Source organism: Rhipicephalus sanguineus, chromosome 2, assembly GCF_013339695.2.
Source record: "Rhipicephalus sanguineus isolate Rsan-2018 chromosome 2, BIME_Rsan_1.4, whole genome shotgun sequence".
Lineage (NCBI taxonomy): Eukaryota > Metazoa > Arthropoda > Arachnida > Ixodida > Ixodidae > Rhipicephalus > Rhipicephalus sanguineus.
The window spans coordinates 77,248,693-77,273,962 of record NC_051177.1 but is presented as its reverse complement, the minus strand read 5'-3'; the positions used below and the strand labels follow the sequence as shown (position 1 = coordinate 77,273,962).

General features: G+C 43.9%; 1 non-coding gene across 1 annotated transcript; it reads left to right on the top strand.

Annotated features, from left to right (window-relative positions):
- The first annotated feature begins 13,895 nt into the window (after nt 1-13,895).
- Nucleotides 13,896-13,969, top strand: Trnap-cgg (transfer RNA proline (anticodon CGG)). The gene has a single exon. It is a non-coding gene; the product is annotated as a tRNA-Pro (tRNA).
- The last annotated feature ends 11,301 nt before the right edge of the window (nt 13,970-25,270 follow it).

Genomic DNA, 25,270 nt, shown 5'->3' with positions numbered 1-25,270 from the left:
CAATAGGCTGTAACTTCCTTCGGATCTCTCTTATTTGAATTTGCCTGCCATGGTCCAGCTGATCAACAACACTGGGCACACATCCTGAGAAGGTTTGAAGAAAACTATCGGCTACCAGATGAGCGTCAGTGTGATATTTAGTGACTTCATGTGCACCGAAGACTTCGAGGGCGTGCTTCCACTTTTGAAATGGATTGGATACGAGGGCCTTAGTGCGCGCATGTTGGCCCTTGCCAATCTCACTTCTGCTAAAAAGGACACACACTCGGCAAAACGCACCCTCTTGAAGCGCTGAGAAGCTAAGCCATCGGTACCTGTCCAGCCAAGCCACGTAAACATTCGTTTCTGCTTAAAATCGTTCATAGACTTAAACATATAGCATGGCGGAGGAATCCAAGGAGAAGCTAGCAGTTGATGTTTTGTATCATCATCCACTTTTGAGCCATCTGTGTAGAGCCCGATATCAAACTTGCTTCTGCTAACATTTTGAGGGTCATAAAAAGGTAAATAATTAAATAAATGATAATCAGGCTGAAGCCCAATAAATCCCACCACCCGGGTGACGCCGCTGGTTGGTGGTGTATGAGAGCACGAAAAATTTCGGGGGGGGGCTGAAGCCCCATAAGCCCCCCCCCTGGCTACGCCCCTGCTCAAGAGGAAGGTATATAATAGCTGCATCTTACTGATACTTACCTACGGAGCAGAAACCTGGAGACTTACAAAGAGGGTTCAACTTAAATTGAGGACGACGCAGCGAGCGATGGAAAGGAAAATGATAGGTGTAACTTTAAGAGACAGGAAGAGAGCAGAGTGGGTCAGGGAACAAACGGGGGTTAAGGATATCATAGTTGAAATCAAGAAGAAGAAATGGATATGGGCCGGGCACGTAGCACGTCGGCAGGGTAACTGGTGGTCATTAAGGGTAACTGAGTGTATTCCAAGAGATGGCAAACGCGTGAGGGGGAGACAGAAAATTAGGTCGGTAGATGAGATTAAGAAGTTTCTAGGTATAACGTAGGAGCAGAAAGCACAGGACCGGGTTGATTGGCGGAACATGGGAGAGGCATTTGCCCTGCAGGGGGCGTTGACAGGCTGATGATGATGATGATGATACCAAAATCGGTATGGCGTGACAAGAGTGTATGACGAACATAAGTGACAGGTCCTAACTTGCAAATCATGGCACTTATGTCACGTACAACACAATTTACATGACAAGGTCTCGGGGCGCTCGCGGCTGTTTAATTACATAGATATATACCAAAATTGGCATGACAAAAGAATTATGTATGACAAACATAAAGATCAGGTGGTAACATAAAAATCGTAACATAAAATGGTAACATAAAAGCTTGACATGTACCAATTTGGATATTGCGTTACGTAACGGTATGACGAACATAAATGACAGGTTGTAACATGATATGCATGCCATGAGGGCATGATTTACATGGCACGCTCATGGTACGGTCGTAGCCGGTTCGCTAGCTTGATATACACCAAAACTGATATTGTGCGACGTGACTTGTAGGACGAACATAAATGGCGGGTGTTAACACGACATTCGTGATATGCATGTCATATAGGACATGATTTACATGCTGCGTTCATGGTGCTCTCGCGGCCGGTTCGCTAGCTTTATATACACCAAAACTGGTATTGCGCGAAATGACTGTAAAACGAACATGAATGACAGGTAGTAACGTGACAAGCATGACATGCATTTCATGTACAGCATGATTTACATGCCACACTCATGGTGTGCTCGCGACCGGTTTGCTTGCTTGATATACACCAAAATTGCTATTGAGCGACGTTACTGTATGACAAATATAAGTGACAGGCGGCAACATGAAAATCGGGACATGCATGTCATGTACGGCATGGTTTATATGACACTCTTTTGGTGCGCTTCGCAGGGTCGTAGCCAGAAATTTTTTTCAGGTGGGGGGGGGGGGGGGGGCGTTCAACCATACATTATGTATGTTTGTGCGTGCGTTTGTATGTAATTTTCTGGGGGGCGGTTCAGACCCCCCCCCCCTAGCTACGCGCCTTGCACTTCTGGCTGTTTTGTTGACTGGACACATACCAAAATTGGCATGACATGACACGAGAGCGTGACGAACATAAATGACTGGTCACGCATTGTATGTACCAGAATATACGTTTCATTAGCATAATATACTGCATACCATATTCGACATGCACGTATGCATGCATAGCAAACATGTAATATATAGTGGACTAGATTTCATGGCGTGAATGAGTTCATTTGCCTCAACGACAAACAAGACGATGTATGCAGCTCTTTGCTGGATGCTTCGCATTACATCGGTTCCCACAGTGTGTGAGACTTGCCGGATTTTATTTTCTACATGTAGCTCTTTGAGACAGGACGCAGTTCACGCCCGCGAGAGTGTATTTCTTTTACTTCACGTTTTCAGTTTGCGTTTTTGCACGCGTGAGAAAGTAGCGCCTCTTAGGTGTATCTCAAGCGCAAAGCGGCAGTCTGCGTCGATATGAAGCGTTGATTGCGCGCAGGCATCACTTTGCAGAGCGGTGCGGAACGCGCGCCAGACCGGACTACTCCGCATAGGAGTAGATGTGCAGAAGCTCCGTCCCCGTAGCTTGCCCTTCATTGCCGAGAAAAGTTGTCCGCGAATGTAGCTATCCTCATCACTACAAACATACGTGATAAAAGAGCAAAGCTCCTTTAATAAAGCAAGCCCTAGAGTGCCTGCTTTCTCTGGACTTGTTTATTGGTGCGTCTGCTTGGCTGGCTTCTCACCACTTCACACGGACACCAAGGACAAATAACAATCTATGTCGTAGATAAAGGTCAATGATTCAGCACGTTTAAAACGTCGATATTATGCACAGCAGCGCCTCACTAATCGATAAATTACACTCTAAAAAAAGAGTCCCTGGAGTCCTTTCTATATATCTATGGTAGGTCTCGCCAGGAGTCTCGAAGACATCGAAGGCATAGAATACATCATTTACACGGACGACGTCACGATATGGCGTACTGGAGGCAGCGACAGAGAAATAGAAGAACGATTACAAGAAGCCGTAGACGTCACTGAAGCGTAAACCTCATTCCAACGGGACTCCGATGCTCACCCAAGAAATCGGACCTCCTGCTATACAGACCTAAGAGAAGAGGCCGCAAACCCAGGGATGGATTCCTCCAGGGGAGAACGACATAACGCTCTGTGCCATGAGCGGAAGCGTCATCCCAAGGGTGGATTCTATCCGGGTTCTGGGCTTCGTGACAGAATCCAACGGCTCCAATAAGCAAACAATATAACGTATCGCTAAGAAAGTGGACAACGCAATCAGGCTCATCAACAGAGTGACTAACCGCCGACAAGAGCTTGGAGAAGACAACGTCGTAAGACTAGTTCACGCCTTTGTGCTATGTCACTTCGCCTACGTAGCAGCCATGCACAAGTGGCAGAGATCCGAGAGAGGCAAACTGAATGCATTGTTAAAGGGACACTAAAGAGAAACAATGAATCGGTTTAGATTGATAAATTGTACCTTGAGAACTATATTGTCGATAATTTCACCATCATAGGTGTATTAATAAAGGAGAAAATGAAGTTCAAAGTTTCATTTTTAAATTTCGCGCCAAAATCTCCACGCGTGACGTCGCGGATTTCAGAGTCTACTTATCGTATTTTGGCGCCATTGGCTCAACAAAATTTTTTCAAACTTCGTATGTTAACTCTATGGCCCTCTCAGAGTACAGTGTACTTCATTTTTACCGTTAAGAAACTACGTAGCGCTAGTAGGCGCCGTCAAAATATGTGACGTCACGGCGAATGGTGCGGAAACTACAAGGTGGCGTCGCCACCCACATTTTCTTTTTGCGCGATTTCTCGCTTACTAAGCGTCTTCTCGCCGCAAGCATGATGTTTTTGGTATCGTGAAAGAGTAGTTTACTAATACGAGAAAAATCGTTTTGCTCTTTAGTGTCCCTCTAAGGAAGGTAATCAAGGTAGCTCTTGGGCTACCTATGTACACCGAAACTGAAAGACTAATGCAGCTAGGAATGCTCAATGCAGTGGAAGAAATAGCCGAGACACAAAAAATAGTCCAGTTCATTAGACTCTCCACTACGCGATCAGGAAGGCACATCCTCAAACAGACTGGTATCCCAATTACAACAATAGATAACAATCATAAAGAAATTCCCAACTATATGCAGGAGAATATCACTGTCATGCCTGTTCCAAGGAATGCTCACCCCATTCATAATGTGAGCAGGGGCAAGCCACAGCGAAAGCCCTGCTAGAAAATAATAATAATAATATCTGGGGTTTAACGTCCCAAAACCACAGTATGATTATGAGAGACGCCGTAGTGGAGGGCTCCGGAAATTTCGACCACCTGCGGTTCTTTAACGTGCACCTAAATCTAAGTAGACGGGCCTCAAACATATTCGCCTCCATCGAAAATGCAGCCGCCGCGGCCGGGATTCGATCCCGCGACCTGCGGGTCAGCAGTCGAGCGCCATAACCACTAGACCACCGTGGCGGGGCACCCTGCTACAAAAAAAAAAAAAAAAAAAAAAACGACGAACGAGCATTCTCCAGCCTGGTTTTCAGCTTTTTCTGCCCTGCTAGAAAAAGCTGAAAACCAGGCTGAAGAATGCTCGTTCGTCGACGTGGCTTTCATGTCCAAAAAACGAGCCTTCACAGCGGTACTTGTGAACAGCAAAGGTGAAGACGTCAACTCGGCTTCAACCTACACTACAGAATCAGAAATTGCTGAGCAAGTGGCCATCGCCTTGACATCTTTAGACCCAAAAATTCCAGGATCCCTAGCGATTCTAGGGCAGCTGTCTGAGCATTTGCCAGAGGAGTCATCTCTAGACAGGCCCTGACAGTTGTCGAGGGAAAGGTTGTCAAACCGCACTTGATCATCTGGTTTCCTGCTCATATGGGAGAAATCGAAATCAACGGTGCTCCCGCGGAGGTCAGCAAATCTGCCCACAATGCTGCACGAGGACTTGCGAACCGTGCAGTAACAAGACAAGAAGATGTTGGGGTTCCGGACTGCCGGGACCACCTCCTCTCTTACAACAAGCTAGCCAAGCACTTCTACCTAGGACGCAGCAGAGGCGTAGGCAGAAAATTTTTTTCGGGAGGGGAGGGGTGCACCTCCTTGATCTGAAATAGGGGACGGGCAAGTAGATGTGGTCGATTGTCGTTTCGTGCGCTGCATGCCATGGCAAAAAATATATAAAAACCGGGGGTTGGGGGGGGGGGGGTGACAAGGGCCCTGTGTGCCATCCTCTGGCTATGCCTCCGGAACGCAGGCTCTTCTCTCCTTCGCAGAGTAAACTTAATAGAGCTCAGGCCATTACGCTAAGGCTCTTGCAAACAAGGTCCTATCCAAACCCGCTGTTAATTAACAAGATTTATCCGGAGTTCTCTACTCCTACAATACGCGATAAATGCCACGACACCATAGACATCAGTCATGTGCTCTGGCGTTGCTCCACGTTAGGTAGCGACAGGGACAACACAGAAGAGCGGTGGGACGCAGCTCTACGCAGCCTCACATTTGAGGGACAGTTATGGGCAGGCCAACGGGCCTGCGAAGCGACCGGAAGGCTAAACCTTTCGGTCTCAACGTGGGAGCGTCGGGATCCTTGGCATTTTGGATTATCCTGTTCAACACTGCCGACTCTTAATGTCGATGTTCCTTTGGCAAAGTTAGCGGCATACCTGTTTTCTTATGTATTTTGGTCACGTCCCCCTTGAATCACTACAACAACAACAACAATAATAATAATAATAATAATAATAATAATAATAATAATAATAATAATAATAATAATAATAATAATAATAATAATAATAATAATAATAATAATAATAATAATAATGCCACGTGGTCGTGACGTTGACGAAGGCAGCAGTCGGTGTGTTCAAGACGAAAACTCCTTATTTGAGCGAACTTGTTCTCGGAGAATGAAAGGGAGAAAGTACATTACACTGATAGCGGCGAACAGAGCGTCGGCCGTCGGTAATCTGATCATCGGCGGAACGCGTCGTCTTTTATACAGTAACGATCGAACCTTCCAGCGTTATCGCTGGTGCTCGCGTAAGCTCTCGAATAAACTTGACTAATCGCATACTGCGCGTTATCTTAACAGAATGGTCTCAAATAATCGCGAAGCTTCCCGAACATTGCGGCGCGGTGTGCGCCGAGCGCTGCTAACAGGCTTTGTGGGTGAAACCCGAATACGTCAAAATAAAGGAAGAAACACGCGGGGCAGTAATAATAATGCTTATTTTTCTTCTCTTTTACGACAGATGTGGCGTTTTTTTTTTTCGAAATGGGCTAAATCCAGAAACCGAAACTAGCTCAAATATTGCTCCATTGGCAAGTACATTTCTCAACTTTCCTCTAAAAGAGAGATCGGAACGAAATGAGTCAAATACCAACAGCTACGTGTGCTCACAGATCCCGTTTCAAAACGAAATTGAGCCAGATCCATGCGCTGTATGGATCGAAATGAGCCAAATCCAGTATGCCGATAGTAGAGCGCTTCGGCGATCACGTGATTCGGCGAACGTGGAAGCCTCTGTGTGATTTCCCGCCTAGCCTGACTACTCTGCCTGTTTTCTGGGTTTTTTTTCTTTTTTTGCCCTTTCGGAGCTGGATTATCATGGATTCTGATGGAAGTGAAGAGATCGGCGAGAGATCGGTCCCGAGACGTCGACGACATCGTGAACAGAAGCAATGTCGACGCCAACGAAGCAAGAATGTGCCACTGCCCGAATTTCAATAAAGTTTTTTCAAGAATACCGCATTGAATTCCATGTCTCAATTCGAAATGAGCCAAATCCAAAGTTATCTTGCTAATAATGGTGAAATCCGCTGCATATTTTTTAATTGATTGTGACCAGAAACTTCTCCTAGCCGACATGAAAAACATATCATAGAATAGCTTTGACAGCGTTGTATTTAGTTTGCATAGCAAACTTTTGCCGTTTTCTCAAATTCTCTTTGGATGGATTTGACCCATTTCAAAAAAAAAAAAAAGCGCCTCAGATACTCCAAGACTCGTACTGGGTCCGACCCATGCGAGGGCAGAGGAGGTGGTTTCCTCTTAAAAAAAATTAAGTAAAAGGAGATTTACTGAGCGGATTGGTCGCTGGTCGCGCAATGCACAGGGCACAGTTCGCTAGCTCGAGCCTCTGCTGCACGCTAGATGCCGCAGAGGCTCGGAAGTACTAGGAAGTACTCCGGCCTCTGTGCCGGAGTACTTCCTATTCATTACAAAATAAATTTAAACTGCTGCCTTCTTCGCTCATCAGTTCTCTATTTGGAGTAAGGTGCTGTTACATATATAGCTGATGTTATTCATTGTGCTGAATTGTTATTATACAGTGCCGTAATGAAGCAATCAGGCGATGAAGGTGTTAGCTGTCCCCTCCCCCATTTCTTCTCTCTCCGTGCAACCGCACGTGCATTGCGCCTGCGGCAAAACCTACAGTTTTGGTGCAGTTTTGCACTGCCTTGAACGGCACACGGTTGTGCAACGAACGCTGAAATGTCTTGTCTTTATGTAACGTATGATCGACAACACTAGAGTAGGAGGCGAAAGCATTTTTTTTTAATGGGTATTCCATTACGAACGCGCCTTTTCACGCGTGCAGACCAATTGCTAAGCGCTCGCTGCCAGTTCGATACGGCGGCAGAGCGTGCGCATGCGAACGGCGTGCGATTGACGTCAATGTGCCGGCGGCTTCCTGTGGTTCAATTCAGGCGCCGGTGCTGGAAGGCTGCGCCCGCTCTGCGCTTTGTATCCGCGAGCGTTCGGCTTTACCTTGAGCCCCGTAGATAAAACATCCAAGAGGCCGGCACTCGGTAAGCCACGAATGACGACAACTCCCTGAACGCACTGATCACGTTGCTAAGTATCGACACGTGCGTTGGATTACGGTCAATTGACATGCAGGCTCTGTATAAGACAGTCGAGTCAGTATCTCTTCTCCGCGTAAGAACACATGTGAGTAAAACACTCGCAGGCGCACGAGAAAAAATAGACCGACACGTGAGAACTGAGAGACGACACGATGTGTGCACGTTTTGCGTCAAGGCTTTGGCGTCCTGTGTTTGTATCGCATTCTTCGCAAAAGCTACGTGTGGGAAACACCATTCCAGGGGCTATTCGGCCTCGTATAACGGCGAGGTTTCATCGCATGCCGCCTCGTCTTTTCCTAGCGTTATTTTGATGCGCGCAATTTGTCTCGTTAAATGTTTAGGCACACTCCATCACATTCCAGTCCGTCTTTTCACACTGTTGGTGCGCCCAGTTTGTCTCTCTAAAAGTACAGACGCGCTACCATCCAGAAGAGATAGTCATGTCTTCTGTTGCACTTTGAAATCCGAGTCATAGAAAAGTGGAGGACTCGTACGGTTCAACAAATTCTGTCCCCTGAAGGAAAAACAGAGAGCGTAGCAAAAACAAAATGATAAGCAAAGATGCCCATGTGCACTGTACAGTGACGCTCAGGCGTTGTGACTTGGAAAGTCCGTGAAATTTCACACATATATACGTAGCTTCGACTGCCTTATTGCTCGGAGGTTGTGGGTATACAAATCTGGGCATCATTGATGCGAGGCAAGTTGACCACATCGTCGTGCATGGCCATCAAATCAAGTGATAAGGGATCAGAAATGTCCGTTGCGTAGCTGTATAGGATACTTCAAATGAAGAAACGCGCCTGATGATTCAGGCATGGCATATCGAGAATAGTGGTAGCGCATGCGTGAGCCAACCATCGATTAACTTGCATAAGGATGAAATCAAATGCTTTAACAGTTATCTTTCGCGCAGACCTCCACACGTGCCGGATGGATAGGTTCGTGTATTGCACGGGCATGCGCATATAAGTTTTCGCGCTTTCTTTTCCGCCGTTGTGCGTCTGTTCAGTTGTTAGTCGGCGTTTGTGGTGTCCTGACTTCTTTCTTTCTTTGCGCGCCCTGCCTATTTAAATGAATACTTACCAACTAGATCAGCTTTCTGGTATTCTCATCTTCAACGTCAGGGTTTGTCAAACCAATTAAAAAAGGCATTGGTCCTTCACTTGGGGTAACTTGGGGTCCGTGTGGGTCGCACAGTGCCATGTAGGTACGGTCTTTTCAGTTGTAATCAAGCGACACCGTCGGTGGAGTTTTCCTGGTTGTTTTTTGCTAAAACGACGTGATATTCAATCCCTGCCCTTTAATACATAGACAAAAAAAGAACGAATACGAAAGATCGATAGCATATGGGACGTAGAGTGCGCGACAATCCAATGCTACATGCTAAAAGAAATATTGTCGACAATATTTTAATCACAATTTCGCCGCCAAAATCGGTAGTGAGAAAGTGGAGCGTTATACGAATTAAGCCTAGCAGCTCACTCATTTAGCAAACGCGGCCACTGCAGCGAGCGAAGTGACCTTCGCGCTGTCTGTGGCTTCAACGCAAACTTTGCGGTGATAGCACAACACGCAGAAACCAATAATTCATCTGCTGATCATCTCTAAATATCTGGGAAACGGCGCTCGCAAACGCTGGCGACCACACCGGGTCGGTCAGAGTAAAAAAGTCACAGTTTCGCCGCAACGGCGAAGCAATGAATGCGATAGCAATAAATCGTAATGTAACGCGAAGAACGGAAAGCAGCTCAAAATTGCCAGCGCGTCGCTCGAGCCAAAAGGACGCACGAAAAGAACGCACACAGGACGAGCGTGAACTAATGCCTCACTGCTCGACACTTGAAGCGCACTGCTCAAACATAAAGCAGGACGCACGAAACGAACAAAAAGGTACCCACAAGACGAGCGCGAATTAATTGTCACAGTTGTTACTTATTTCTGTTTGAACAGCGCGCTCCTTTCGCAAACGCGGCCGCTGCAGCGAGCGAAGCGAAGCACCCCACCGGCGACCACGCCCTGTAGAGCGTAGAGCAACGGCGTTCGCAGGAGCGGGGCGACGATCTTTAAAGCGCGCCACAAGCGCGCACGTCGCGCCATCTATGTGGCCACTAAGAAAGCATGCTGAATTACATGGTGTATATAAATAGCTCGCCGTTAGCAGGCTGAAAGACGGTGCTGTCGTGGCCTAACGTCTAACGCGGCGGGCTGCAAAGCGAGAGGTCGCCCGTTCGATTCCGCGCGTCGGAAAGAATTTCTGAATTATTTTTCTTTATGGCCTTTCTATATATATATACATACTTATACATATACGGTGAATGACGGCGACGGGGACGGACGTTTTCCAGCCGAGATTGTCCATATAATTGCTATCGCAATAAAAGCATTTCTTTCGGACCCGCGCAGCCCCCTCCAGCTGATATCTCCATGCGCCTTTCGCGCAATGGAGACAGCCGGCTCGCTTTATATCTCTGATTGAGCGGCATTCGTCAGCAGCACTCGCGCACTTTCACTCGCACATATGAAGTACGACGCGCAGGGCGGTGCAGTGGGTTTGGACTTTTTACGGAACATGACGGTGACGGACAAAATCCGCCTTCAGTGTCCACATAATTGCTATCGCAATAATACGCGTATAAGACACCGGGGAAGAAGTAGAAAAGGAAACAAAAGCTCTGTACTTGGAACTACATAAGATTAAGTTGCTTGTAGGGAGAAAGGGAATATCTTAGCGAGCGCTGTAGGTCTTGCATCGCGGGCTTATTGTAATATCACCATCCGAGAATACTACTGTGGCGCATACGAACGAAACCGCAAGAAAGGCACGTGATCACATATACACACTGTCCTGCCTGTCTGTACGCACTGCACAGTATTATTGCTGCAGTGATATTGGAGATGTTAGCATTATAATATTGCCTGATTGATACGCTGGTACAAACGCGTGAAGCTGCGTGGTATTAATAGCAGTAAAAGAGAACTTCAGGCCATGAAATCTTTGCGTGAATTGAAATTCGCTTACATATGGCACTTTGTAATGTAATTCGACATGATGGTTCGTAGAAATTCAGCGTATGATATTTCTCTGACCGAAGAATATGAGCGCCGTTCCTCAGCTTTACCTCGTCCGTACAAACAGAGAAAAGTGATAAAAAGAAAAATTATGCGTGGTTCATAGCTTTGTTGACAGCCATTATACTGTGACTTCAGATTACTGGGCACGTAAGATCGTGTATTGACGTGATGCTTATTGCGTTTCCTTTTTACGTCATGTTCCAGGTATATCACGTGAGGCCGCGAGTGCCCCTCGCTATCCTTGCTGTTGAAGCCTCGCAGTTGTAGTTCTACTCACCGCCTACATTTTGCCACGCACCGCTAAGCGTCGCATCCAAGGATTCTATTTTATAAGCTCCTTACTCGGAACAACATCATTCGATGATCGAAGATATCGCTCTCTGTGAAAGGGCTGCAGCTCAGTGCCGCACCGAAGGATGCTGTTTTACAACTTCCTTAGTCGTACCAAGCTCACCTGATAAGCAGAAGATATTTTTTTATTGTTGTCACTGATCAGTTCATTACACGTCTAAATATGTACGCATACGAAGGTCCATGTTATCGTGCATGTGTGACTCAAGACTTCTCTATCCTGCGTGAAAAAAATGAAGGAAGGGGCTTGGAACACTTCGAAAAAGGTTATCAACACGTGAAGGACAAGTCGTTCTTGTCCCCCGACCCTATATGTAGGCGAGTGACCGTGACTTCACTGTACGAGGGATCCTTGAAAACATCATTTCCTTCGACAACACGCTGTGCGATTCACGGGGAAAACTGTGCCTTCCCACGGCACTTTGGAGATTCACTATTTCAGGGTGCGTACTTCTGCTATACAAACGCTGATTTGTCCTGTATTATAGCAGCGCTATCTCATACCATCTTGGCCTCGTTGCTTAATTTTAACTCTTTGCTGCCCTGTAACTTGTGAACATAGTATTTATTTTGCGGCTTTTCTTTTGTTGAGGCGTTCTTCAGCATTATACCTCCATGGAAGGAGCATATATTCTTCAAATAAGATGACGTTCTTAAAATGTTTTCGGTGGACGCAGACGTTGCAAACCATAACTCAAGATTACTAACACTCCGTCGCAGGTCCTGTAGCTATTCAAGCGATCAGTTTGTTTGTTTGATTTATTGACTGATTGAATGATTGATTAACTGATTGATTGGCAGTAAGCAAGCACGTCACGGGCTTCTCCAGAATGTCAGATGATGTTATGAATGAAGGTGGTTATTTGGCGAAATGCTGATTTGAGGTATTTTAGAATTTCAGAATCAAACGCAAGGCACTCGCGTATCAATAACAAGAAGTGAATTGACAAATATGATAAATGGGATACATCAAATTCAGCACGTGTAGATGTATATACCATTCTGTAAGACCCTTAAAAAAAGTCCCATTAAACCAGAGAGGAAAGTGAGAAAGCGTAAACAGTTATTCGTACGAACAGATATACTATAATAATAATAATAATAATAATAATAATAATAATAATAATAATAATAATAATAATAATAATAATAATAATAATAATAATAATAATAATAATAATAATAATAATAAACGCGAGACATTGTCAAATCTAAATTCAAACACAAACGCTAGATATATCTGGGTTACTGTACAAAGGAAAAAAAAGATTACTGTAGAACATAAAGACGACTGTTATTTGGCACTATGTCGCTATCTTTTAGGAAGACTCTTAGAGCTATCAGAATAGCTCGCTGAATTAATTGGTTGCCTCATCGTTTATATGTTTTCTTCGTTTAAAAGGAATATCATCAAGTCGACTGAGCGCTGTTCTGAATACGTGACCAAGATCGCGAATGCGTGACTCGTATCGCGGATGTTTTTTTCAGACCGGTGTTACATGTTTTCCCACGAGCGTATACAATCTCCGGGAGGAAAGGCTCGTTCGTGTTCACACGTTGTTCTTGCGCGCCGAACAGCGTAGTGTAACTTGACCGCCTCTCTCTATAATGTCGCGAAGACCCGAGGGTAGAAAAAATTAAATCAGAATTTACTCCTCGTACATCCCGATGAAGATGGAGACTTCTTGTTCATGTTTGTCGCCTCGTTGTTCTTCAGCCGCACAATATCGGGGCGAATCGGTTGTTTTATATCTTTACAGGTTTACTTTCTCTTGCTTCTCAAGTCGGTAATTGGGTTGAAAGTCGAGTTTGAGGGCTGGTTGAGGTCCGATTTTCTCAGAACAAGGCGCGTAATTTGTCCCCATTTCGTCATAGTATGCTATCGCACACAATGAAAAAAGAAAAGAAAACAGGACTCGAGCAGCTTTAAATCATCATATCAACAATTCTTGGCCAATCCCCCAGTGTGGGTATGAGCTATGTGTAGAGGCACATCATCACCATCATCATCATCGAGCAGCAATCATGCACCGCTCATATGAGGAATACGAGAAGTTGGCGCATCTGCTATTCAGGGAATGCAGCTACTGGTACTGGTAATGCATACTGCAAATCAGTTCTGCGGATTCCTGCAAGGTGGCGGAAGGGTTAAGAAAGGGAAAATAGACAATCTATTTTCCCTTTCTTAACCCTTCCGCCACCTTGCGGGATTCCGCCGAACTGATTTGCAATGTGTGTCCAGTTGCTTCGAGTTGTCGATGAATTCGCCCTCGCGCTGCCAATTAATAATAATAATATCTGGGGTTTAACGTCCCAAAACCACGATATGATTATGAGAGACGCCGTAGTGGAGGGCTCCGAAAATTTCGACCACCTGGGGTTCTTTAACGTGCACCTTAATCTAAGTACACGGGCCTCAAACATTTTCGCCTCCATCGAAAATGCAGCCGCCGCGGCCGGGATTCGATCCCGCGACCTTCGGGTCAGCAGTCGAGCGCCATAAGCGCTGCCAATTGCTAGCTTCCTGGTTAGCTCAATTGGTAGAGCGACCGCCCCGGAAACGCGTTTGTCCCGGGTTCGAACCCTGGACCAGGAGGAATGTTTCGGCGTCTAAGAGGCTTTATTTCTGAGAAATCCGTATGGATTTCCTCGTGGCTTCGTGCTACAAACAGGTGGTTGTCTATTTTCCCTTTCTCGGTACTGGTAATCTTGGCGTCATCTGTAGGCAACGCAACGTAACTTTGGTGTAGTGAAATGAAAGTTAATTTCGTGGCTGTTCGCCAAGACTACTGCGCTACTGTGACTACTGCGTGCACCTCTTGCCACTGCGTGCCGCCACTGCACGGTGTGGCAAGCAATGCGGCGGTTGCTTCTTCTTTTTTCTTTTTTTGGCATGTGTTTCTGAGATGTTAGAGCTCTTGCATAGCGCTGACCGCCCGCTCTCGCCGTAAATGCAAAGTGGTGAATACTACACACATGGGAAGAAACTTATCTTAATGTGTATCTCACGACTAGCGCATGTACTTCTGTTATCACGCTCTTCGGGTTTTGTATTAGTATTTATTTACTTACAATATGGTGCGGGTCGCATTGAACCGCGCAGCTGGGTTTTCCTACGTAGTAGCTAGAAAGTAGAAACGCATGTTGTACAAGCTGTAGTTTAATTGAATCGGCATCAAACAAACTGAATCATCAGAGCTCCTTTTAAAGGCAGTGAAAAAAAACACCAAATATTAAAAAGTGTCGTAAAGGAAACAGGTTTTCATCGACGAGCAATTTCCAATTTGTGCTTACAATGTTTCGTCGGCTGCCAATAGTAGGCGCTGCTGTGTCGCAGTAGTGAAGGAACTATAGTGAAATGTGGTGAGCTGGATATTTATTTATTTATTTATTTATTTATTTATTTATTTACGACTCAGACAGTCTCATCTCGAGACCCTAGCACTGAGCACATGATTACACGCACAGTCATGTTTTGTCTGAGCGTGTATAACAGTTACAAAAGTGTAAAATATGAACAACAGTTACAACTACATGTACGTTCTACGCATATGGAAGATCAGCAAACAGGTTCAATGCACATTTTTACTACAACGATACTGTTAAAAAAGCACAAGTCACATAGATAGTATACAGATTATGTACTCTGATAATTTGTGCGGATAATTTGGCTTGTTGGTTGGAACATGATTCAAGGAACAGTACACAGCGCTGCGGGCGTCTTCGTCTCTGTGTCCTGTCGTTTTGTGCGCCGTTCCTTGAAGGAAGTAGTACAGATAATGTGAAAATTCAGTACAGCCTATTAAACTGTTACAAAAGCAAGGAAGGAGTAACAGAAGCAGTAAATATTAGCTATGGTTAAGATTCCGTATTTTAGAATAAATCCGAAAAAATCCGATAAACACTCGCCGGTACAATTTTTGACAATTCGGATTTACCCGATAAACTCCGATTTTAAAAGGGCATTTTCCACGTTGAAATGGCATTTCCAAAGCTGAGTATCATCAATCCAATGAGCGCCAGCAATCTCGTAAATTTGCGTGCGTCTATTGCAACAAGTTTTGAAGTTGTAATACGAACAAATATAGGTGTATTGTATTAAAGTATTTGTGCTTGTATGTATGTGTTTGTGCGTTCGAACCTTCCAGACATCTAAAATACACTTAGTGTGTTCGCGTGTTTTCGTGTTTAGATATTATTTTATGTAATATTTCGGAGTATTGAGAGTAATAAGAATAATAATAGGTCCTTTATTTTTGATCAAGAAGATGAGGGAGGCTTGGAGAAAAAGCTGAGAAGCAGCTTGACTAGCTCCTGCTCCCCCCAACAGTACACTTTGCCGAGTTTACACCAGTGCACATCAACAGCCTTATTAACAGGGTAAATGAACGGGACGTGAGAAAAAAATCAAAGGCCGGAGGAACAGGATTATCAGCAACACTGCAAGGCATTTTCATTGAAAATAAAATTAAGAAGAACACGTTGCAGACACTCATAATGCAAAATTAAACATCGAATTTCGGAGAATTGGCGGTTTACGTGAAATGAACTCCGATAAACGCCGAATTCGCCCCCAAAAGATAAATTCCGAGAAACACCCTGCGAATTTCATTAAAGAAAAGAACTCCCAAAACACGGAGCCCCAGCTATGGTTCACGAAACTGGAAATTTTGTCAGTTATAAGTAAATAAAAACATTTTTTTCCTAAATACGTATTACATCGTCCAATAGCTTAACAAATTCAGTCTGCTCTGCTGTGTTAATTATACAACTTTTGAAGCCAAGGAAAGCATAGGACACATTAATATTAATAATAATAATAATAATAATAATAATAATAATAATAATAATATATTATTATTATTATTATTATTATTATTATTATTATTATTATTATTATTATTATATTATTACTACTACTACTACTACTACTACTACTACTACTACTACTACTACTACTACTACTACTACTACTACTACTACTACTACTACTTAACTGTAGTGTAATGATATTGACCTAAGTTCAAAGCAATTAAAGTGGACGAAATATCGCCCTTTCCGTCGGTGGGGTCTGAATCAACAATCTTCGAATTAGGCTTCCGATGCTCTAGGGTTTGAAGGGTTTTCGTGTGCGCTTAACCCCTGGGAATGTTAACCTTATATATCATATCAATAAAAAAAAAAAACCAGTGCCATTCCTAGCCAAGGCTGCGGGTGTTCCACATTCGCCGCCTTTTATAGCGAGGGCTTCGTCCCGCCAGACTTGACGGCTGAGGTAGCATGCGAGGGTTTTATGGTCAGCTGCTACCTCGTGTAAAGATCACGTGCCACGTGATGCCCCCTGGCAAAAAAGAGTGTTCCACACTTGCCGCCTGGACTACGATTGGCGCCGGCTAGCAGTCCCGGGGATAAAGCGCGCATAAGTATACCCTACAATATGGACGAGGGAGCACCCTCCGTCGTAGTACACTTGGTAGAGCATCGGACGCCTAATCCGAAGGCTGTGGGTTCAGATCCCACCGACGGAAAGGGTGTTTTTTTAAAAGCGAAGCTGTTTAAGCTAGCCGTAATTTGTGCGGCCTATCAGAAAACTATCATAATCGAAAACGGGTACGTGCCACATAAATTGGGCAAACCCCACTACTCAGCACTGGTTCACTAAGAGATAGAGAGAAAAACATAGAAAGAGAAGGAAAGAAGAAGAGGTAGAAAGATATATAAAAAAAGAAAGACCGACATATAAATAAAGAGAAAGAAAGAAAGAGAGAAAAAAGCAGAGATAAAGAAAGGGTCGTTCCTTGAGAAATGTGAAAGCTCGGTTCAGGAGTTTGGACATCCATGTCGTCACTAACCTAGCTAAAGGCTAGTAACAACCTAGAAGCAGCCAGATTAGACTTCAGAATCCTCCAGTTTCGCTGTTTGAAGACTTGCGCGACTTGGAGCAAGTTTCACCAATTTTTTTTTCTTTCACTTTAAGCCCTTTCAATTTAGGTCAAAATCATTACACTGCAATTAAAGAAACAACAAATAATGACCCCTACGCTTTCCTTGGCTTAGTTTTAATTGTCTGCAGGTTTAATTAGCTGTGTTTAACAAACAAAAAAAAAACGTGCCCCTCTAACAATTCCCCTCCTTTGTGTTAATTAAAATAGCGCCTAGTTCATTCCACTCGCGCACAGCACGGGAGAGTAAGGAAAACTGAAAAAGTATAGTCATAACAAAAGAACTCACTTAGTGTTCACGAATGATTGTGACGAGCTACGCGGGATTCGGAAGAAAGTGACGCATGCAGAAGCATCCATTATTAGTCGGTTGTGTATTATGTGATGCAGAAATTTTTCATGATGTTATTTTGCTAGAAGAGCCAAAGTCACAACCCATGACTGCGTTATTAGACGAATAGCCGGCATTTTCCGTGGAAAAACTTAATTGCCCTTCACCGGATGATTTCCAGCTTGGATATATTAGTTTATTCCGGCCGTGGCGGCAGCATTTCGATGGAGTCAACATGCTAGAGGCCAGTGTGCTTAAATTCAGGCACACGTTAAAGAACCCCAGGTGGTAGAAATTTCCCTAGCCATCCACTGAGGAGTCTCTCATGATCATATCGTGGTTAGTGGACTTGAAACCCCAACAGTTATTATTGTATAATTATTAGATATATCAGTTTAGTGCGCGGAAACCATACAACTATAGACATCTCGAGAGCGCACACGAAAATACATTTAAATCGGGAAAATAAAGCACAGGCCAAATCAATGTCATTTTGACGCGGAAGTAGATATGACACGTCTTAGACAACTATTTAAGTGTATTAATAAGTTGCGAAACAGGGAACGGACTGCTATGTTAAAACAGGCATGAGGAGAAACGGTGCGCCTGACCTTTAATAACGTTGTATTGTTTTGTGTCTTATTCTATAGTGTAGAAGAACAGACTGGCTGCTAGCTAGCTGGTTAATCTCTCTCTCTGTATTTTTTGTTGCTCTTTCTCAACAAATGATATAAACAAAGTCAACCTTCCGGTGCCACTGACCCTTTAGAAGGCATTGCAATTCTCAAGATCGGACGTGCAACCTCCAGCCGACCTTAATGAGGGTGACCCTAGACACATTCTGTTTACAGTGTAGCCCAATGTCCTTTCACAAGGCAAATGTTGCCTGTGGTGAATGAAAAAGAAAATATTCACCCGTACGCCGTGAAAAGCGTCACCTTCGATGACAGTTCTGTCCTCTGGGAAGGCTTCCCGAACACGTGCTGAGTGGCTGCACTCACGGCCGTCTACCATGAATCGAGTCCAATGTCTTGACGATGTTATCGCTTGTATAGTACCCCGTTTCTAAGCCTCCGACGCGGGACCTTGCGTGTGCGTATTTGGCGGCAACAGGAGCCTTACACCAAGTACTGTACTGTACAAAATGCGCGTACATAGATTTGCCTTGAGACGCTTTTCCGGTTATCTCGTTCTTACCCTAATTTAGCCTCTAAAGCACTATCACAATGCGAGCCGTACTCGAGTATATAGGTGACCTTATCGCGATTGACGTGACGGCCGAAACCCTTAACGATCATCTGCGATCTAGGCGTCGTATCGGCGAACCGCCAACTGATGCCCAACAAGATGGCGGGCTCACCGTGGCCTGGATAATCCAGTGCACGGTCGAGGCCTCAGCAATATGACACACCGGCACTGCGATATTCGTCGTGAGTCCCTTGGCTCCACCATGCATCCGGGCAGCGTCCGTGAACCACAAGTGTCACTCGGTTACGCGACTCGCTTACGCAACTTCGCTCGATTTGCATCGCCAGAAAAAAACCGCTCGGCGAGAGGTCGCATCGAGGTCAGCGATTGTGAGGGGTGCGGCAACGGAGGCACGATAAATGAGCTCTGCCGTGTGGGGGCTTCTAACAGCGGCAGCCAAGTTGTGTCGTTCTTTTTTTCCCCCGCTTACGTCTTGATAGTCCCTTGGCATTGACTCGCCATAATCCACAGACTCATGGCTGAGCCAGGAACATAATGTGATTTTCTCGCGAGCAGCTACACACTAGCAGAGCACACGGACATCAGAACCCTATTATTAGAAGCAATGAGCTCCGTGCCCTAACATCGTAACATGAAATCATCTGATATACATTAGAGTGCTTGAACAGTCCCGGTTTACCGTAAATATACGGAAATACCTTACCGTTGTGGTCGGCACGTATTCTTTATCAAACGTTTTAGCCGTGCGAGTTGCTCATGGTGTACGGTAACATGGTGAGATGATCAAAGTGGCTGATAGAGGCCTCGCGGAAAAAAAAAAGAGCTACGTGCCGACCACGACGGTATATATGTTTTTTCCATATTTGCCCTACGGCAAAGCGGCACTGCTAAAAGAGCCTGTTATTCCCGCAGGTCGCGGGATCGAATCCCGGACGCTGCAGCCGCATGCCGATGGAGGCGAAATTCTAGTAGCCATTTTATTTAGATTTAGGTGAACGTTAAAGAACACCGAACGGTCAAAACTTCCGGCGCCCACCACTACGGCGTCCCTCACAATCATATTGTGGTTTTGGGACGGAAAACCCTAACAAATAATATTGTTAAGAGACCCTATTATTATCATTATTATTATCGTCATTACCATCAGCGCCACCACCTTCCCGAAACTGCTGAACTGTATTCTTGCTTTTATTCGAAGTGTGCGTACCGTAATCAGAGAGCATAGACATTTTTGAGTACCCGCCCGCCACTGCCAACATTCAGCTGTCCTTTATAATGCTTAGTTTCTTAATCTTGATATTTACCAGAACCCACAACCATTGTCCTTTTTCCTAACTTAACCGTCTTGAACATAGTCTCATACATTATTCGAGTCATTTTCTCCTCCTTGGGCATTTCAGGTTATATACATTAGGCTTTGCTGTCTTTATGACATTGTTTTCGTATATTTATTTATTTATTTATTTATTTATTTATTTATTTATTTATTTATTTATTTATTTATTTATTTGTTCCAATACCCTCAGGGCCCGAGGGCATTACAGAGGGGAGTGGGTTACATTTTTAATACAACATAGTTAAAAAAGAAAAAAAGCTTGGGGGTTACATAGATACAATGAAGAAAACCAACAATAATCAGCGCACAGTAAAAGATCAAAAAACAGATGATTTAGAAATGCAAAGCAAAACAGGGCCTAATACAACAAGGAATCAACGCTAACGGAATAACACTCAAGCACAAGCACGTGCCTATCAACCAAAGAATGCTCCGTTGCAGCAGCGTATGGCGACATATAGGCGTGTACAAAAAAAGGAAGACAAAATGGCTACTCAAAAATGGAAATACTATAATCCTACAAAAATACCATTACGACAACAACAGGTTAGTTACAGCAGCTTTAAACTTACAGAGTTATCAGTAATCCCGACGACAGATCGGGGAAGGTGATTCACACTTGCTGACGTACGGGGGATGAATGAATTGTAAAAATGGTCGGTGTGGCATGTGAGAACTGTATGGCGATGGTCGATGCGGGCAGATACGTAAGAAGAAGGGGTTATCAATTTATTCTTGAGGATCTGGTTGTCGTAATATACCTTGTGGAACAGGCAGAGGCGAGATATTTTCCTACGTTGTGAAAGCAGAGGTAACGATAAACTTGTTTACGTGAAAGTGACGCCGGAGGCGCGATGATAGTTAGAAAGAATGAAACGAGCAGCCCGGCTCTGGATGGATTCAAGCTGATAAATGAGCGTTTCTTGACTGGGGTCCCACACAGATTGCCTATGATATTATGCCCTCTTTTTGTTTTATATTTCTTTTTTTGTTTTATATTTTCTTTTTTTGCTTATTTTATTTCGTATACAGTGTTGATTATTGTGCTAAATTTTGTCCAGAGCTTTCTGTTTGCCAAACAAGTTCTTCCCCTCTCGAAAGATGCTACGGCACTTTAAAAAAGGAGGTTCAGTGAATCAGAAGAGGGAAAATTTTTTGTGCGAACGCTAAAATTGTCTTTCTGGAAACCACTGTAAAGTTTTCTTTCAGCGTTCCGCTACAAATGCAGCTCGGAGGCTAATTGTCCTTTCATGAGGCAGCCTCCAGTGGGCGGACTTTCACCGAAGTCATTGAATCATCTCGTGATTCAGGACTGCTCGTCGCTATGACATGAATGTATACGCCTATTGCGTCAGCGTAGGCTTTCTGGTGCTCCTCTGTATGACGCTTCACAGAGACAATAATAACGCGGATCGTCGGCAGTGTTTTTTCTTTTCTTTTTTTTTCCATGACGCTATGCGTGCGGTAACGCAAGCTCCGTAAACTTATGGTCGCCAGCTGTAGTGCAGTACGCTGCCTACTACTTCGTTAACATTGCTCGTTGCTCGTTATTTTTCCTTGTTCCTTTTACAGAGTGACAGTCGGGCGGCGTGTGTTACGATCTCTTTATTGCATGCAGCTTACCCGTCCACGTGATCATTTCGCACCCGCAGTGCCCTATTCTGCACGCATAACTCGTCCTTGAAATAAGCGAGCAACGCATTTCGAGGATAGGAAACACTGGATAGACTCCCTTTCTCTGCTATGTTTCTCTGCTCTGTATACGCAATATACACAATATACGCAATATCTCTGCTGTGTATACGCATTCCTTTTTGACGCAATAAAATTCAAGAGCGACAGTTTCAACATCAAAGACCAAAACCGAAGGACGAAAACTTCTTTTTGATCGGCGCAGGAATTTGATTGGCACTTGTTGCGCCAATCAAAAAGAAGTTTTCGTCCTTCGGTTTTGGTCTTTGATGTTAAAACTGTCGCTCATGAAGTCTATTGCGCACGTTCGCGCCACAATTGCAAGAAAATTACCTGTTTTGGTTGTATAAAGTGTGATCCCGGGCGTCGTTTCATGGTCGCAGATTGTACAGCTATGAATTCCACTCACACAGGCTTAATGTTAAAAAGAAATTGAATTCCTTTCCGAACTTCGTTTTCTCTGCCGAAATAAGCGTAGAAAAGCATAACTGAACAACACTTTTGAATTTCTGGTAATGAATGCCCTCTGATTTTGATAAAGCGCGGCTTTAAGCCAGCGGTCTTCTAGTATGAACTTTCTACATGCACTGTTAAAAATTTTGCCCCTTATAATAATAATAATATCTGGGGTTTAACGTCCCAAAACCACCATATGATTATGAGAGACGCCGTAGTGGAGGGCTCCGGAAATTTCGACCACCTGGGGTTCTTTAAAGTGCACCTAAAGCTAAGTACACGGGCCTCAGACAATTTTGCCCCTTGTTTACGTAAAAAGCTGAAGGTAAAAAGTTGCCGATCATTTTTCCGATTTCGAAATAGGGCGATTTCCGTAAACGGAGTCTCCCTAGAAATGTTGTACGTATTGTCTCTTCGAAACATTGTACGTAATGTCTTCTTAGGAATGTTGTACGTATTGTCTCCTAGAAACATTGTACGTAACGTCTTAGGAATGTCGTACGCTATGTCTCGAAGAAACGATGTACGTGATGTCACCTTAGGATTGTCATACGTAATGTGTCCTGGAAATGTACGTAATGTCTCCTTGAAAATGTTGCATGTAATGACTTGCAAATTTCGCACTAATGAGGAATATGAAATGTGCCAAATAGCACACTTTGTTGCTTTAGAGTAACTAAAGTGCACAACTTGACACCACACTGTACTTAAAAAGTTGTAATAATGGGTGACGTGTGGTGAAGAAAGTTTCGGTGCTTTACATGCATTTACCGCAATGGTTATCAACTGATGCAAGTGGCCGCTGCTACTTTGCTGCGAAGAAGTTGTTAGAGAGAGAAAAAACGCATTATGCAGTGATGGAGACGAAAATTTCCACTGGATGTTGAACACAACAGTCACAAAGAGATGCATGTACATATTGCCCCTGTTGAAACAAATGCCAGGCTACAAGTGTGCTACTTCAGTGAAAATAGTAGTGTTCTGGCACCACATACAAATTATTCGTACATAGTTTGGCTGTTTGAAGTCTAGGGTCTGACAACAGTTTGCCTGGTCGGGATGAAACTTTGGTGAAAACATTGTTGGACGCCAATCACAAAAAGTCTGGCAATCCCAAGAACAGATATTGCTGTTCAACTTGAACAAGTAATTTGGCAGAGCAAATATAATGACACTTGTAGCCTGATATATGTTACAACAGGGGCAACATGTGCATGCATCTCTTTTCTCGTGACTGTTGCATTTAACATCCTGTGGAAATTTTTGTCATTATAACTGCTTAACCTGTGTGTCCTCTCTCTAACAACTTCTTCGCAGCAAAGTAGAAGCTGCCACTGGCATCAATCAATAATCACTGCGGTAGCTGCATGTAAAGCACCATAATTTTCTTCACCACAGAACACCCATTATTACAACTCTTTAAGTACAGTGTGGGGTCAACTTTTGTGCATTGGTGACTGGAAAGCAACAAAATGCACTATTTTACAAGAAAGCGGCATTGCTGACAAGTACTAAGAAATACCGAACTTTCATTTGTATAACACATGTCATACTTATTATGCGCAGTCTCATATGACACCCATCATATGTGTGTGCTGAAGTGAATAACGTATCGACTGTTATGTACTCACGAGCGAATACATCTTAAAGACCAGACGTGTGCTCTGCTGTTTTGTGCTGGTCGGACCAAATACTAACGACGGACATTATCAGAGACTTCATTCGCTGTCTTTGGAACATTTCTTTATCATTTTGTTGTGATATGTGCCTATAAGTGTGTTTTTGCATATGTGTGCCCGAGTGTTCTACTTTACATGAACTGCCTTGTATGTTTTACTTTAAGATATGTGTTCAAGTTTCACTCAAGGGCTAAGGAGTAGCCGGCGCCATAATTGTGCGCCAACATCTCCTTATATATCATATCAATAAAAAAAATAAAATTGGCACATATATTTCTCAGCAAATGCAGAATTCAGTGTTTCCCACAAAGTGTGGGACAGCACATAGCTGTGGCAGGAAGCATGCATACATACTACTTCATGCCAAGTAAACAGTGAACATCCAGCTGCTCTGAACGCATAAAGATGGGGTTTATTCTGCCAAACTGTACGAGTATACTGTTTGCATTCCGGCTCATCTGAAAAGAGAAGAAAAAAATATATGAGGACACTTGAACCAAATGAAATAAGGCAATCTGTGCCGAAACTGAATTTTGCATCTACCTTGCAAAAATAATTGAGCCACACAGCAGCAGGTTTTGAATTTTGATGCATTCACAGCCCACCCAATCTCATAAAAAAAGAAAAGGCCATGTGTACCCTAAACCCCTGCATGATTGAATAAATGTAGTGTTCACAGTAAAAAATCCAAATAACTTCTGTGCAGACGACATTAAAGACATGAGGGGAGACGTTAAGTTCTGTTGAAATGCTAGATTACCATGTTGAGATAAGACATGTGTAACTGTTCAAGCAAAGGGTGATCTTGAAAGCAAGAACACAAAGCAAAAGTGAAAATCACATTTTGCGCACTAGCTGTCGGACACGTGCAATGACCGTGAACAGATTCGAACTGAGGCCGGCTGAGAAGGAGGGTCGGTTTTTGTCAAAAATGCCAAAATAAAAGAGCTAAAGAGGAGATAAAAACACGTTTTGTGACATTTAGCCTTTCTGCATAAAACGAGGCACATGCAACATGAAATAAGCAAATCATAATGTACGCAATGAGCCACTCCAAAGGTGCGCTTGTGAAACAAAGTTTCAGTTACCGCTCCCACATCACGCCAAGTAGTTTTAGGTGGACAGTATTGCGAATTGTCCTTGGCTGTGGTGTTTTCACAAGTTAACTCGAAATGTAAAATGAGTGAGTGTCATAGGCAGCATCAACAGCCCAAGGCATTCGCTCAAAGGCAGGCACATCGATGCTGCACAA